This window comes from Musca domestica, unplaced genomic scaffold (assembly GCF_030504385.1).
Source record: "Musca domestica strain aabys unplaced genomic scaffold, Musca_domestica.polishedcontigs.V.1.1 4, whole genome shotgun sequence".
NCBI lineage: Eukaryota > Metazoa > Arthropoda > Insecta > Diptera > Muscidae > Musca > Musca domestica.
This window is the reverse complement of record NW_026712328.1, coordinates 13449174-13465496: the sequence shown is the minus strand read 5'-3', so window position 1 is coordinate 13465496 and position 16323 is coordinate 13449174. Positions and strand designations below refer to the sequence as shown.

The 16323-nt window shown below is 35.3% G+C and overlaps 1 protein-coding gene and 1 long non-coding RNA gene across 8 annotated transcripts in view; one reads left to right on the top strand and one right to left on the bottom strand.

The window, feature by feature from the left end:
• Nucleotides 1-16323, bottom strand: part of LOC101897473 (sex determination protein fruitless) — a 617438-nt gene that overhangs the window by 548125 nt on the left and 52990 nt on the right. The gene's annotated exons all lie outside the window — the stretch shown is intronic.
• Nucleotides 10800-16323, top strand: part of LOC109612455 (uncharacterized) — a 68075-nt gene continuing 62551 nt past the window's right edge. For both annotated transcript variants that reach the window (XR_002194531.2, XR_002194530.2), the window contains exon 1: nucleotides 10800-11037. This is a non-coding gene — a long non-coding RNA (uncharacterized LOC109612455). The remainder of the gene's footprint in view (nucleotides 11038-16323) is intronic.

Below are 16323 nucleotides of genomic sequence, written 5' to 3'. Positions count from 1 at the left end.
ACCTATATTGATCTATTTTATACCACAATGACTGTTATCAAATTTGAAACAATTCTGCGGGAAAATTTGGCCAAGATCATGAATATATCGAATTATCGGTGGTTACCGTTAGATGGAAACCGTGGACAATGTTTTGACACCGGTTGTCGAATCATTATGAAATACATATACCAGATTTAAACAAAAATCCTTTAGAAAATCTGGCTTAAATCATAATAATACCGAATATTCGAAGGTGACGTTATATATTCGCTATAGGAAAACGAGGATCTACATACTCAACTTTCTGTCAATTTTCTTTTAGACAAATCCATGGAAAAATGTGGGTAAAACCATCAAAATACCGAATATCGGGAGGGATCGCTGTATGGGTCCTATACCAAAACGTGAACCGATGCACCCCATTTCAATACCAACATTCCTAGGCACAATATAAACAATTTTAACAAATTTCTACGTCAAATAATGTAGACTGTGTCGTGATTTCATCAGACAGAAGAACATCGTTAAGTCAACTTAGAACTTAATTCTGATCAAGAATATTAAGAGGTGTTACAAACGGAATGACAATTTTAATGTACCCTCCTTTTCATGGCAGAAAGGATATAAAAACAGTTCTCAGTTGCCTAAAAATGTGTTTATGTGTTCCTAACAACCAAATGAAATTAATTTCTTGCTTAGAAAAATTACATTTCCAATTACATTTTTAGAGCCTCGTAATTGCGTATGCCGGTTATCAGTGGCGTAGTTCCCTTCTTTCATTATTTTTGTTGTTGTTTTTTTTTTTTTTTTTTTTTTTGTACATTTGAGAGCTCTAAGAACGAAGAAAATAGAAACCCCATGTGCAAATGTATGTAACATACGATCAAAGGGTATGCGTTTAATGGCGGTCTCCGGCAAACTTCAAAATAGCAAAGAAAACAAAATAATATCCTCGAATGCATTCTCCTCACATCGAATGCACATCGCCAAAGCCAAACACGTGTGCAACCAATTTGCTTTATATAATACAAAACACACACGCATATATGCATGTGTGTGTGTGTGTGTATACGCATATGCGTATACATAATATAATACGGCTCATACATACGTGCAGCCAGGCCAGCGTTATTGTTTTTGTTGCTGATGATGTTGTCGAAGTTGATGCTCTGTACTCCAATCGCATAAATTCTATTGTGATGATGAAAGCTTTACCCCCATAAGCAATTGGTGCGTTAAGGTGCTACTGAGGACGTATAATCGTTGCAAACTTATTATTATTGTTATTTGTGCAGGTTGGCATTATTATTCTTTCGCTGGCGGCTGGGTATGGACTCTTGCATTGGCTGGGCTTGGCAGTGCCCCCATTCCCATCCCGACTGCCGTCTGTCTGAATAAAGAAGTGGTTATTGTATGTACGGTTTCTTCTATTGGCAGTTTTTCTGAGTTGCTTTTTTATTGCTGCAACAGCAACAGCAACAGCAACAGCAGCAGCCACAAAGGGGCATTGATTAACCCGCCAAACGACTAGGAGCCATTCAGCCATTCAGATTAATTTGCGTGAGTGATGATTCTGAATTACAAATTTGTTTTTATTTGCTCGTCTATCCATTGTGTGTGTATGTGTGCTGCTAATAAGAAGCTGAGCGGTTTTTAATATCACAAGGAATGTTATTTTTTCTTGAATTTCTCAAACAACTACCAGCCGGAAAGCATTTCAAAAATAACAATAAAAACTTCGCTTGCCAAGTGGGCCTGAACATTGGCAATCCTTTGCACTTGATATTCAACCCCCCAGCCCTCTGATACCTTGCATGGTTAACAATTTGATTCAAAATATTTATAATATTAATAATCGCAATGATTGATTATGGAAAACAGAAGAAAAAGAAGAAGTAAAACTGCAAAGTGAGCCAGAACCAATCTCCCCTGCCCCTTACACCATTTTGTGAAATATCTTGGATAAGAACTTTTTGTACACAATTTGCTCTTGCAATTTCTAAATAAACATTGCCAATTCGTGATTGTATTGCAAAAAAATACAGCGAAGCGAAGCACTTTAAATTATCCGACAGAATTACATCTACACAAACACTCACTCACAGACAAACGTTTTTGTTTTGTATTGTTTTTTTTTTTTTTTTTGCTAAATGCACAATGAAAATTGTTAAAAACTGGAAAATATATGCAGACAAACAGACACACGCACTCACACTCATACACATAATGAAACACACAAAGTAAATAAGCCGTGGTGAATTACAGCAATATCAAAACGCAAAAGAAAAGGCACACAATCAAACTATGGGTGAATGTTAGGGTAGTCCGATGCAATAAGAATGGTATGGTGGTAGTAATTGAAACTTGCCAAAAATTATGTTGGAAAGTAGAAGACGATGTAGCCACATTTTTCAAAGGAATTGTTTGAAATTAGTCTAATGGATACCAACCTCTCTATAGCAATAATGACCCCTCTTTAAGAAAAAAAAACATACAGGCGACATTTGCAATGTGAATTTTTAAGAAGCCGGCCTTTGGCCGGGGTTTGAGATTTTCTCCCCTGGGTATGTACCGCACCGGCTGACGCGAACCCAAGTTTACTAGATTTAATAAATTTTGTAAGTAGTCCCCGCAGCAAACTGTCATATTCCTCATGGGGATTATGTTCGTTGTGGAAGCGGACATAATCCCAACTTTATTATGGATGTTATGTCCTAAAAAAGGTCATAATCCCCATAATTGCCCGGTTACCGGGATGTTATGATATTTTAACAACATAGTTATCAATGTTAAGTGGTTTTAACAGCTAATCCAATATGCAATTGATTATGAAGACCTATGGAATGAAATTTTGAATCCATATTTTTCTTTTATTCAAATTCTACTTATATCTTCCACCATACAATGGAGGATATATTAGATTTGTCATTACGTTTGCAACACATCGTGAAAGCTATATCTTGCTTAGAGATGAGAGCAAGATTTAGGATACGAGGAATCACTCACTACACAACTGCATATTTGAAAAAAGTTTAAAAAAAAAACAAAGAAGCAATAATATGTAATGACTAAACTTTAGTCTGTGTCATAGATAAACATGAGGAAGGTGAAAGAGTAATTCACTTGACTAAGATCTACGGCCGTAGGACGTCAATGATATGTAATGTACTTTAACGGTAGGAGTTGATAAAGTGTATCAGCTAGCTCAGGCCGTTGCAATATTTTCTAAGCTCCGGACCTCTTTCCAGAGAAGTTGGAGAACCTACTTATAGGATGGGTGCTAAAGAAGCAGCTTGAAGGAGGAACCTTAACACAAGGCATCGTATGCGAGAGGGCACGAGTGATTTACGGTGAGCTGCGCAGTTCCACAAACGAGGGATAGGAAGGCTGGTTTGACAACTTTAACAAAAGGACCGGCATGCATTCCGTTGTCAGGCATGATGAGGCAGCAAGTTTGGATGTGAATACAGCTGAGGCTAACATGAAAACACAACAGCAGAGGAGAAGGCGGTGCCAGGTCACATACCCAGGAAGTGTCAGAGGTTGAGGAGATTTTTTCTCTGGGACAAGCCATGAATGGAGATGGATGAGAGAGATGTGAAGGAACTCGTGGAGGAGCCGTCCCTGGAGCTGACCATCGAGGAGTTAGACGAACTACATTCCCAACAGCATACGGTGGATCTGAATCTGAATCTGAACAAGGAAAAGAACTGTAGGGGTCGGTACAGGTAGATGGACGAAATTTTCCCAAAATGACTAAAAATTTATAAAATTTGAAAATAGTTACAAAATGAGTATAGTTCTGTTCCGTTCCAGCAAAATTACAACAAATATAATTAAAAAAAAAACATTCATATAAAGACTGTAGCACTGGAAATGTCAGAGTTATATGTCCAAAAATATAATCAAAACAAAATATTGTCAATAAATCATTTTAGTCTAAAGAAGTAAGCAAAAGCTATCGTCATTTGGGGCCGACCATGTGATACCCTACAACACTGCACCGATGTTTGGTTTTTGACCGAGGACATTTGCCCAATATTTTCGCCATCCGTTGTGTTTATAGCTATTTAAAACAATTTCACACAAAAGTTTTAACCTATTTTACAGCTTAATACTTTAATATAATCCTATGGTAATCCAAAATGCTAGACTTCTTCCCTGTCAATAACTCTCTTCACATGAAAAATTACGTGTCGTTTGGTTTGGCATTGTGACCTGTAGAGCATCTGCAAAACTTTATTTTTTTGGTCTATTTGAACCCCTAAATTAACATTTTAAAAAACAATATTCTTTAACCCGGACCCTAACCATATCCCATGCAAAATTTAGAGAGAATTAAAGTGTTGTGGGGTCTAGAAAAACTTAATAAATTTTAAAACCTGAAATTGTAAGTCAAGTTGAAAAAATCGCATATGACAAAAATCTAAAAATTGTAACCAAAAATATTGACATTTTAGTTGGCATATTTTCTTAGATTTATTTTGGCAATACCCTATTCCGGATTGATGAAAATTGTGAAAATCTGTTAAGCGGTTCTAAGCTTACTAAGATCAATTTCTTTTATATATAGATTGTACCTATTTTGCTATAAATCCGAAAACTTGGCTCTCAGCATCACTGTAATGGTCAGTTGTGCTCCTGCCCAGCCCTGAACATCCTGCCCAGCCTTGAAAATTCCGAGTCGATTATTTTATAATTGTGGCCTGTAGAGCAACTGCACAATCGGGAAATATACAATATAGCTTCTATTCTGACCCCAACCCCAATCAGCTTGGCTAGATAAGAAGATCCATATATTGTTTCTTATGCCCGGGACCAATATTTCAAGGTGTTACATAATTTTTGGCCCAATCAAACTTATAACCCAACACTTAGTGTTGAAAGGTATAAAAACGTAAATTTTTGGAATTTGAGTCATTAAATTGAAAATTCTGAATTACAATATCTAAATTATTAAAATTTAACACTTTCGTACCATTCCTCAGAATACATAGTTCTTAGTTCTATGTACAAATCTAGAAACACTCCAAGGAATCGCTAAGACATCGTGGAAAAGCCACATTCCTTTAAACGTGAAACCGATATACATACATATAAGCTTTACAACATTTTGCATTATTCAAAGTCTTGAAAATGTTTTTATGTGTTTTTCAATGTTCTACCTTTATGAAAATCTGAATGAATGCAATGAACGCCCAGGATAGCACCACCCTAATGTTGGAGAAAATCCTGCATATGAATGGCCCTGTTTGTCGGCGCATAGTTCGGTTTAAAACAACACCATAAAACACAAAAACGAATTCATTATGCGAAATATTGCTCGCTCGCTTACTCTGTCTCACTCCCTTGCCTTCTTAGTTCAGCTTTCTTTCGATTTCGTCGCTCCTTCTCCGAATTGCCGGTTCATTTTTGAAGTTTAGCTTAATAAGAAGTAGTGGCGGTTGGCTGGCATTGTTGTTGCCATTGAAGTTGCTGATGTTGTCGTTGTTTTGCTGGTTATACGTTTGTATTCAGTAGTTATACGGGTTATTTACACAACAAGCATAATCAGAATATTTGTATGTTTGTATGGTAGGGATCGTGGATGTGTATGTGTGTGTGTCTGACCATGGTGTGCATTCTATGGATGTGTTTGTTTGTTTGTGTATGCAATAAAACATTAACAAAAAGCAAAATAAAACAAAGCCCAAACAACAAAGGCTATAAAGGTAGGCACATACCCAGTAAACAATTTTTTCCGACTGCTCTGATTTTAGATTTTTTTCCGAAATTTCTGACGTTTTTTTCAGAAATTTCTGATAGAAATTGGTCCGATTTTCTAAACGTTTTTTTTAGAATTTCTGCACATTTTCCTGTGTTTTTAAGCGAAAAAAACTCGAAAAATGTACAAACGGAGAGAGTAGATTGTCTATTACTCTGGCATATTCTCTCCCACATGTAAACGGATGGTGGTGGTTTGACACATTCTCTCCCATAGTAGTTGTTGTTGTGATCATTCATTTCAAGATCTCAACAACAACAAAGCGCAAAGCAAAAATGCTATTTGTTATTGTGAACTGTTAGATTTTCCGTTGTAAAAATGTGCGTTTTGTTGTTGTTGTGAATCAGCCTCTTTCTCTTTCGTTCCCAAAAAATATGATGGAAAAAAATTGCAAAACAACTACATACCGGTTTTCTGTGTGCACTGCTTTTTATTTTAGTTCTTGTTTAGCATTTATAATGTAAATGTATTATAGATGTAATATTTAAACTACATTTTTACGAAACCCGAAATAAATTGTTTGTTTTTTAAATAAATATGTGTTTTTTTTTTTTTTCATTTTAAGTGGTGTGACGATTTTTTCGATATTTCTTCCGAATTCTGAACGATTTCTTTCAGAAAATCGGAACATTCTCCCGAATTCTGAGCGTTTTTTTTTCAGAAAATCTGAATTTTATTCCGAATTTTCTTTCGAATTCTGACCGATTTCTTTCAGAAAATCTGAATATTCCGCCGAATTTCCAGACGAATTCTGCCCGATTTCTTTCAGAAATTCGGAGTTGTCCTCCGAATCTTTTCCGAAAATCTAATTTTTTCTCCTATTTTTTCAAGAATTTTCACCGAATTCGGACCGAATTCGTCCAGAAAATCTAATATTTTTTCAGATTTTTTTCAGAAAATCTTTCCGAATTCGGTGACCACGTCCATACAACTTTCGTACCGAAATCGGAAGGAATTCGGAATCAGAATCGGACATTTTTTCAGAGATTCTGACAGAAATCGGACCGAATTCGGCAAAAATTGTTTACTGGGTAGCCACTCTAAATGACATACACACTCACACAGAAGAACCACACACTCACCCAGTAAACAATTTTTGCCGAATTCGGTCCGATTTCTGTCAGAATCTCTGAAAAAATGTCCGATTCTGATTCCGAATTCCTTCCGATTTCGGTACGAAAGTTGTATGGACGTGGTCACCGAATTCGGAAAGATTTTCTGAAAAAAATCTGAAAAAATATTAGATTTTCTGGACGAATTCGGTCCGAATTCGGTGAAAATTCTTGAAAAAATAGGAGAAAAATTAGATTTTCGGAAAAGATTCGGAGGACAACTCCGAATTTCTGAAAGAAATCGGGCAGAATTCGTCTGGAAATTCGGCGGAATATTCAGATTTTCTGAAAGAAATCGGTCAGAATTCGAAAGAAAATTCGGAATAAAATTCAGATTTTCTGAAAAAAAAAACGCTCAGAATTCGGGAGAATGTTCCGATTTTCTGAAAGAAATCGTTCAGAATTCGGAAGAAATATCGAAAAAATCGTCACACCACTTAAAAATGAAAAAAAAAAAAAAACACATATTTATTTAAAAAACAAACAATTTATTTCGGGTTTCGTAAAAATGTAGTTTAAATATTACATCTATAATACATTTACATTATAAATGCTAAACAAGAACTAAAAATAAAAAGCAGTGCACACAGAAAACCGGTATGTAGTTGTTTTTGCAATTTTTTTCCATCATATTTTTTTGGGAACGAAAGAGAAAGAGGCTGATTCACAACAACAACAAAACGCACATTTTTACAACGGAAAATCTAACAGTTCACAATAACAAATAGCATTTTTGCTTTGCGCTTTGTTGTTGTTGAGATCTTGAAATGAATGATCACAACAACAACTACTATGGGAGAGAATGTGTCAAACCACCACCATCCGTTTACATGTGGGAGAGAATATGCCAGAGTAATAGACAATCTACTCTCTCCGTTTGTACATTTTTCGAGTTTTTTTCGCTTAAAAACACAGGAAAATGTGCAGAAATTCTAAAAAAAACGTTTAGAAAATCGGACCAATTTCTATCAGAAATTTCTGAAAAAAACGTCAGAAATTTCGGAAAAAAATCTAAAATCAGAGCAGTCGGAAAAAATTGTTTACTGGGCACTCACACGCCCAACAAACATGTGGATTAGTTAGTCTATCTGTGGCTGCGATTGTTGTTTTTTTTTGCGCTTTATAAAACACTGTGTACATGTGTATGTGTGCCTGTGTGCTGTTGGTTGTTACTTCATTTGGAAGGCCCTAACAAGGAAACAAATATTTGTTGTTTACGAATAGAATTTATTTTGTATTTGATGTGTTTTTTGTCGGCCTCGGGTCGAATTATTGCAAATTCAATTGCATTCAAGTCCCGTGTTTATTCACAATCCTTGGACGTACTTAAATAAACTTTCAATTTGTCTCTTGCAGCGAACACATGCACATCAGTATGTATGTATGTATGTAGGGTTAATTCCCATATACTAAATAAGCCTCGGTTCGATGTCAATACAATTATTAACTCTCAATTGACCAAAATTGGCTAGAAACAAAAACAGAATATAAATTTCTTTGAGTAACTAACTGCCTAATCAAGATAATGATAAGTCTGCACCAAAAAAAAGAGCATTCCTAATTAGATTGAAATAAATGTACGAATTTCAATGATTGTAAATTATTTTGATGCTCATTCACAAAAGGGACTTCAAAGTCGAGGCATTTTAAATTGGGTCCCTTTTGGGGTGGGAAATTTAAGTTTAAAGCGGCAGCGAATTCAAGTAAAGTTTATTGGGTTTAACTTCTTATTGATTGCAGGTATGATCACAAGATTTGTAACTATGTTATAATTTCGAACTTCGAACTTTTCAAAAATATTTTTATTTTTCAATATAATCTCCTGAAACTTCAATACACTAAGCCCAACGCATTTCTAGAAATTTTATCCCTTGATTAAAATAGTTTTCCTCGAGGTTTTTAAAATAGTGGTTTTAACTGTAATTGCATCTTCATTTGAGGTAAAATGATTGCCAGCTAGGAATTCTTTTAGATTTGGGAACAAGTAAAAGTCATTGGGAGCTAAATCAAGAGAATAAGGTGGGTGGTCAACCAATTCGTACTTTAATTTACCCTTTCGCAGGTAGTCAATCAATAAAATACCTTTGAAGTCCCAAAAAAACCCTTGCCATAACCTTACCAGCTGATTGAATTGTTTTTGCCTTCTTTAGGGGCACTTCCTCCAGCTTCAGCCCATTGTTTGGATTGTTCTTTTATCTCTGGAGTATAGTGGTGGATCGATGTCTCGTCAACAGTTATTGAACGATGCTTAAAATTCATTTTAGTTCGCTTAAAACGATCCAAACAAGCCTAAAAAAGGTTCATTCTTATGCGTTTTTGATCGTCTGCTAACGAAGTCGGCACTCATCTTGCAGAAAGCTCTTTCATCTGTAGTTCTTCATGCAAAATTAAATCTTTTAAATACGGAAAATGATTTCAACAGACGGACATGACTACGGCTGATAAGATAATAATCTTATCAACCGTAGTCATGTCCGTCTGTTGAAATCACGATAGATCTTAGATTTGTAGAATGTTCGGTATTGTAAATGAAAAGTGTTGGTCCACGTCCAGGTTCCCATTACGTAGTTTGATTCCACGCAAAAGTATTCGATGTAGATTCACATTTTGATATAACCACAAAATTGTGTTTTTTTAAGATTTCAGCCCCGACCAGATCAGCAGTAATTTGATATTTCAAATTATGTGTGTCGATCAGCTCCTCACACGAAAATATTTAAAATTGCAATCGATTTAGTAAGTATAAGGAGTATTTGATTCGCTTGCAACCCTCCACAATGTAATATTACTGTCAGACCTACTTCGGATGCAAAAATCGAGAACTGCCAGTATCGTCCTTTTCATATCTGACCTAATTCTGATATATATCTTACAACGTGCCAAATTTGAACCATATCTACTATTTCCAGCACATTTCTGGCTTAGCCCTTGTTCTATTACGTAAATTATATTCTATGAAAATTTTGACCAGTAGGAGTGGGCCGATATTACCCATCTCCGAACTCTATTTAAGTATGATAATAATATTACAAAATTTTGACAAAATCGGATACTCCCTTCGAGAGTCATCGTGCGCACCAGCCAGCCAGACGGTTTGCAAATGTCCTGAAACGGATTTGATCCAAAATAATTTAGGCATATTTTTGGCTATCAAATAATATATACACTCTTTATTAAAAGCGGGATAACAACCCGTGACCCGTATTTCCGAATGGAATATTGCGATATATTCAGCTCACGGGCCATTTTTCGGCCACTGCGACGCGGATTTCGATCAAGTCGCTTATTTACTTTTCGAACCATTTCTGCTGATGTTGCTGTTTTCTTCCGCCCACTTCCTTGACGTCTTGAGACACAGAAGATTTATTCACATTTAAATGCTGGAGTGCTCTAACGATAGCCACTTCAAAGACATAGAAGTATAAAGATGGGACAAGACAGAGTCATGATATGGCAACAACCTCTGTTGTTATGATATCGTATAGGCAATATGCAATTAATTTGGAAAGTCTATGGAATAGAATTTTGAAACTCAATTTTTGTTTTTTTTTTCAAACTTTTGTTTGTCATTTTTTTTCTATAAATCTGTTTTTTATATTAACATGGTCCTGTCATGAACTGTTATCTAGATAGTATTGACACAAACCAATTGCTCAGAATGCATTTTGTCTAGTCTTTGCCATTTTAGGTCTTTGGCCACTTGTGGTTTTCCCGCCAAATATAAAGAAATCACACTAGCACGCTTGAATTGCATCACGAATAATTTTTTTTCTGGAAAATTCTCACCAATTGCATAATGCAAATTCTTTCAAAAGACATATTATGATTTGACATTTAAAGAGAGTCAATCCACAATGGTGCAAAAACTTGCAACTTTTTTGTCAAATTGTTGTCAAAAGCAGTCTTCTTGCCGACCTTATGTAGGCCTAGCATGAATTTTTTTCAATTTGAATTTCTATTTCGAATTTTATAAAAATTTTTTGTTTGTTTGGTTTTTGAATACGAATTAAAAAAGCGAAGAAGATCAAATTAGTTTACAATAAAATGGTAACCGCGACTTCTATCCAAAATTGAACAATACAGCTGTATTTACAGCTTAATTTTCGTATTGCAAATTTTCTTCCGACAAGAACCCAATATGCTAAATTGCAGTCCATTCGTTCGGAAATCGGGACAAGGGTAAGTGAAGTGCCGAATATAAAGACATGCTGCTATGGGGGTCATATCAAATAGTGAATTTTTATCGCCTGAGATTGTGAAACGCTTAAATACGGATTCGATAGAAAATTTCCTCTCAAACTTTCAAAATATGTTAAATGGTGTGTGTGCGACCTCTTTAATGATTTTAAGAAAAGGTCTGGCAGACTGACGAACTAGTTAAATCGATGTCGAATGAACCTTTGGGTTCCGAACGAATATTATGTGGTGTTACAAACTGGTGACTAACAAGCCATTTATCATACATAGTGAGTCCCTTAGTAAAATAGGTTCAAAAGACTACAACATCAACTTTAATACCCTCAGCCATATGGATAGAGACTCGGTCAAAGCTTGCCTAGTCGAAATAGCGGTTTTAGGCCCTAGGTCTATTTAAACCAAATCCGTTTCAGGACATTTGGGGTCGATCTAGCGATGTCCGTCCGTCTGTCTTTCTGGCTGGTTAGTGCGCACGATCACTCTTGAAGGGAGTAACAGTCCAAACTTGGTACATCGTAATATTTTTGTCAAACTTAGATCGAGTTCAGAGATGGGAAATACCGGTCCACTCCACTCCCCCACAAAAGGCCGAAATGTTCAAAAAATATATTTTCTGCATAGAAAGAGAAATGATAACACGATTTTGTTACAACATTGAAATCATAATATTTGCGTCAATGCAAGGTCAGGGTCGAAAATGGACAATATCGGTATAATCCATCAAGTACCTCCCCCACAAAGGGTTAAAATTTTGAATATCCATGAAGCTCATAAAAAGCAAAATAGGCATGTAACTCTCTTCACACATACAAACATTTTGTTAATACAAGATCTGTTGTGAAGATGATATATATCTGCAAACCCCTTCCGGTACCTCACTCACAAAGGGTCACAATTTTCAATACTTTATCTGTCATAACTTGCGAAACGAGTCAGCAATTCTTTTTAACTTGCTATATCTAATCATGTATATCTCCCTTAACCGGAAACCTAAGATGAATATGGAATTTATGATTTCCGATAAATTGGATATAGATGTTCGATTTTCTTTTAATTTTGTGCATATCAATATTTTTATTTGTATTAGAGGAAGTATGAAAATGGAATACTTCTGATACCAGACGCAAATGTTACCATTTTCTAAAAATTATCACATATGTCATGTAAAGTAGAGAAAGTTAAAGAGAATATAGTCCAAACCTGGCACGTCGCAATATTTATATCGTATTTATTTAAGTCCGATACGAAATTGACAATATTGGACCATTCCTTCAGAAGCCATTCCATAGAGGGTCAACAGTTTAAATAATCATAACAGAAGTCAAAATATATTTAAATAATCAAACATTGGCTGAGGGTAAACGTCTGTCGGCAGAAACGATTGATACTTTTTAACTTGTTAGATATAAAATTATTAACCACAATCTGACACCGCAACATACCTTCTAATCCATTCAGATTATTCTGAGATTGTCATACTGGTTCTTGAAAGCCAAAATAATAACAAAAATTTTCCTTTTATTACTTGCTTTATTACTGGAATGAATAAACTTCATTGTATACAAGAAAATTTGGCAAAAATTTCAATGCCAAATCTAATAATAACAGTTACAATGACTGTTGCGAACAAGCGTTTCGTTTCAAGTGTAAAACACACTATCTAAATTACATCAATAGTTTTGTCCGCCAACTCACACATGCATAAATGCTACTATTTATAAAATGTATGTGTGTGTGTGTGTGAAGGCACACAGCAATTTATACATGCAAATATGTACACATGTAAGTGCACCATATAAGTGTACCTATGTAACTCGCAGCCATGCAAGTATGTATTTATTAATCACTTTCCTCATTGTAATCAGGATAATTTAAGGAACAATGTTTAGTGCCTCAGGCACAATTTACCCGAACATAATTTGCGTTTTGCAGGCAAAACTGAAAGAGTTCTTTCTTGTTGTGTGATTCGACTCTTTTCGCCGCTTTCAGTTTTGTTATTTGCAAGGCAAAAAGGCCACCAGTCCGCCTCACCCCTTGCCCGTCCCCAAGCCGTCTCTTAGACCAACATTATTGGGAACACATTTCTTATGAAACAAAATAAATCCCCTTAGACCAACGGAAACCAAGGGAAAATGAAACTACATGGTTTAGTAAACACAGCACTTAAAAGCCGTGCATGCCGAATTGCAAGTGGCCATGCGAGTTAAAACGTTTATATCGAGATTTTTACAATTTAAAAAGTATTCACCAAACCAAATGCGGCCACCCCGAAATGCAATAAATACCCCCACATACATATCTATGTACGAATGTATGTAACTGTTTAGGCATACGTTTATTATCGAGACTAAAGTAAAATTTGTCTGAAAGCAAAAAAAAGAGGGAAAAACAACAGCAACAAAGAAAAACTTGTATATGAATACAAACAAACAGGCAGACAGACAGACATGTGCACCTACATAAAGACATCGAAATCCACAGCAATAGAGACCGAGAAACGGATAGAGCCTCACACATACGAACAACACACAGTTTTGCGCAAACCCGTAATATGGCCATGTTAACATGTAAATGGCAAAACTGCCTTTAAATAGCAAATAGGCAAGCAAAAACACAAAAAAGCAAACTAAACGACATGTCTGTAAATATTTTAGACCCAAAGAGGAACTAAAATAGGAAGAAAAACACAGAAGAGAATACTGCCGCCAAAAAAAAACATTTCAGTAAATGGAAGTACATTATCTGAATGTGGGCTGAATTAAGCGGCAACTTTTCGACAAGTGAGCCTTGCCACCAAACACAGTCGCTTCGCTTTGATATTCTTGCCTTCAATCCGCGGACAGGGCAAGCGAATGAATTTTGATTTTCCAGTCGCTCGGAGTGAGACATCGCTACTGCCTGTTGAATGGGGAATTTCATAGAAGCTTTAGTCTATCGCGAAAATCTCAAAGGTTAATTAGTTAATAAGTCAAAATGAAAAAATCAACAATTGACATGAACTGTGACATGACTTTAACAAGTTATTTTGCCGACACACAGCCAATATTTATTAGGAAAAATGCCAATAATAATAAATTTGGCCATGTTAAGCTTTTATTTATACCAATATATCTAATTTACAATATTATAACCCTTTATATTCGAATTATAACCCTTTACATTCGAAATCACATAAATCTATTCCCAATTCCAGAATTCAGTTTATGAAATCGTTTAAAATGTTATTTTTTTTATTTTAGAGGTATCTTTATTAGGACATACACATGTGGGTCCGTATGTTCTATCCCGTCAAAGTGATTGATTGTTACAAGAAAATTGGCAATCAGCATTTATACTTCTCTATATCTTTTATGATAACAGAAATATCTAAACGAAGACTTCAATATCAGCATTGCCATTTGGTGTTCATTACTTCGATCGATGGACGAATTCATTTCGAGGAAAATTTAGTAGAGCAACGACAGCAATTTGGTCATCCGTCGGCTTTGGAAAAAAACGAATATAGATGAGAATAGAAGAAACAAAAAAAAAAAAAAAAAAATGCAGACTATGCGTCCCTTGCCAAACTTATAGCCACTACAAATACTTGACTTATCTCCATCCAACATATCACACACACACATACATTCATACACTAGATATGAATAAAAGAACACCTATTTGGCTGTGCCAAACAAGTAAATTGCATATTTTCAACCAAACAAAAAATCGATTGTAAAACTTTAAATATTTCTAGATTCCTTGGAATCTTAAAGTCTAATCTGTGAAACGGTGGAGACTTTAATGTACCACTGTGCGGATTTGTTTATGTCATGGAGATTTAAACATATCAGACAACTACTATGCAATTACAGATAAACAAGTAAAAAACATTAAGTGCGGCCGGGCAAAACTTTAAAAACCCATTGGGTGAAGAAAATTTAGTAAAAGTATCTGTATTCCACTTTAAACTACAAATACCAGTAAGACCGTTTTGATAATGCTGTTAAACTTCTCAAAAACCATAAGGTGGATGAGGCCGTTACATGGGGCCATACCACAACGGGAACCTCTATAGACAATTTTATACTTCGATGATTGTCATCTGCCAAATCTTCTTAAATACCCAATTTGAAACGACTATCAAAATACCGAATATCGGGAGATACCGTTATGTAGGGACAATACAAAAACGTGGACCTATATATACTATACTACAGCAGCCTGAACCTATTACGAACTACAATTACCAAGTTTTAGAAAAATTCGTGGAAAAATGTGGCGAAAATCACAAAAATTCCAAATATCGGGAGTAACGTTATATGGGTGATATACCAAAATATGGACCTATACATACAATGTTTCGCCTCCGGAGCTAGAGCCCATTATGACCTACATATGCCAATTTTTTTTTGTTTTTTTAGACAAATCCGTGATAAATTGTCACAAAAATAATCAAAATACGAATATCGGGAGATACCGTTATATCTCATTTTCGATACTAACCATCCTAGACACAGTATAAATTGTTCTGTTCTACGTCAAATAATGTGGACATCGTAAAATCGGATTAACATTTTTTGCTTATCATAAATATATATACTTTATGGGGTCTACGACGAATATTTAGGGATGTTACAAACGAAATGACAATGTTAATATACCTACATTTTCATGTGGAGGGTATAAAAATAAAACTCCCCACAACTTTTGGACCTCCGAGCTATTTATTATATCCATATATTGTGAGTTTTTATTTAACCATTAACTGTTCAGCCGGAGATAAAAATTGACAAACCAAATGTTCCATTTTGAAATCAATCAAAAAAAAAACTTTTCTCACTTCTAAATTAATTAATTGTAGTTCATCCACAATAAATATGCTTAACGGCGAGTCAGTCCTCCAACACACCCATAATTGCGGTTGTGTTGTCGGATCGCTACCAAGGAGACATAAAGAAATAAACTATATGTTCCAGAACATACAAGAATCTGTCCGTTTTGCCATTTTTTATCGCTCTCGTAAGGGTTATCGCAGCAAAAACTTTTACATTCACAAATCGTTTGTCTGGGTCAAGGAAAAACTCTATTGAAATGTGAGATAGTCGGTTAAAATTTAGAATTAGCTCCATATATTTTTTCGTCAGATATTTCGCACATATAAGCCTAGTGTCATATATGTGTGTCAAATTTTGATCGAAACCGGTTCAGATATAGTTATAGCCCCCATATACATTGTTAATCCGATTTGTTAATTTTATTTTTCACTGTCTTATCAAATATATCTCA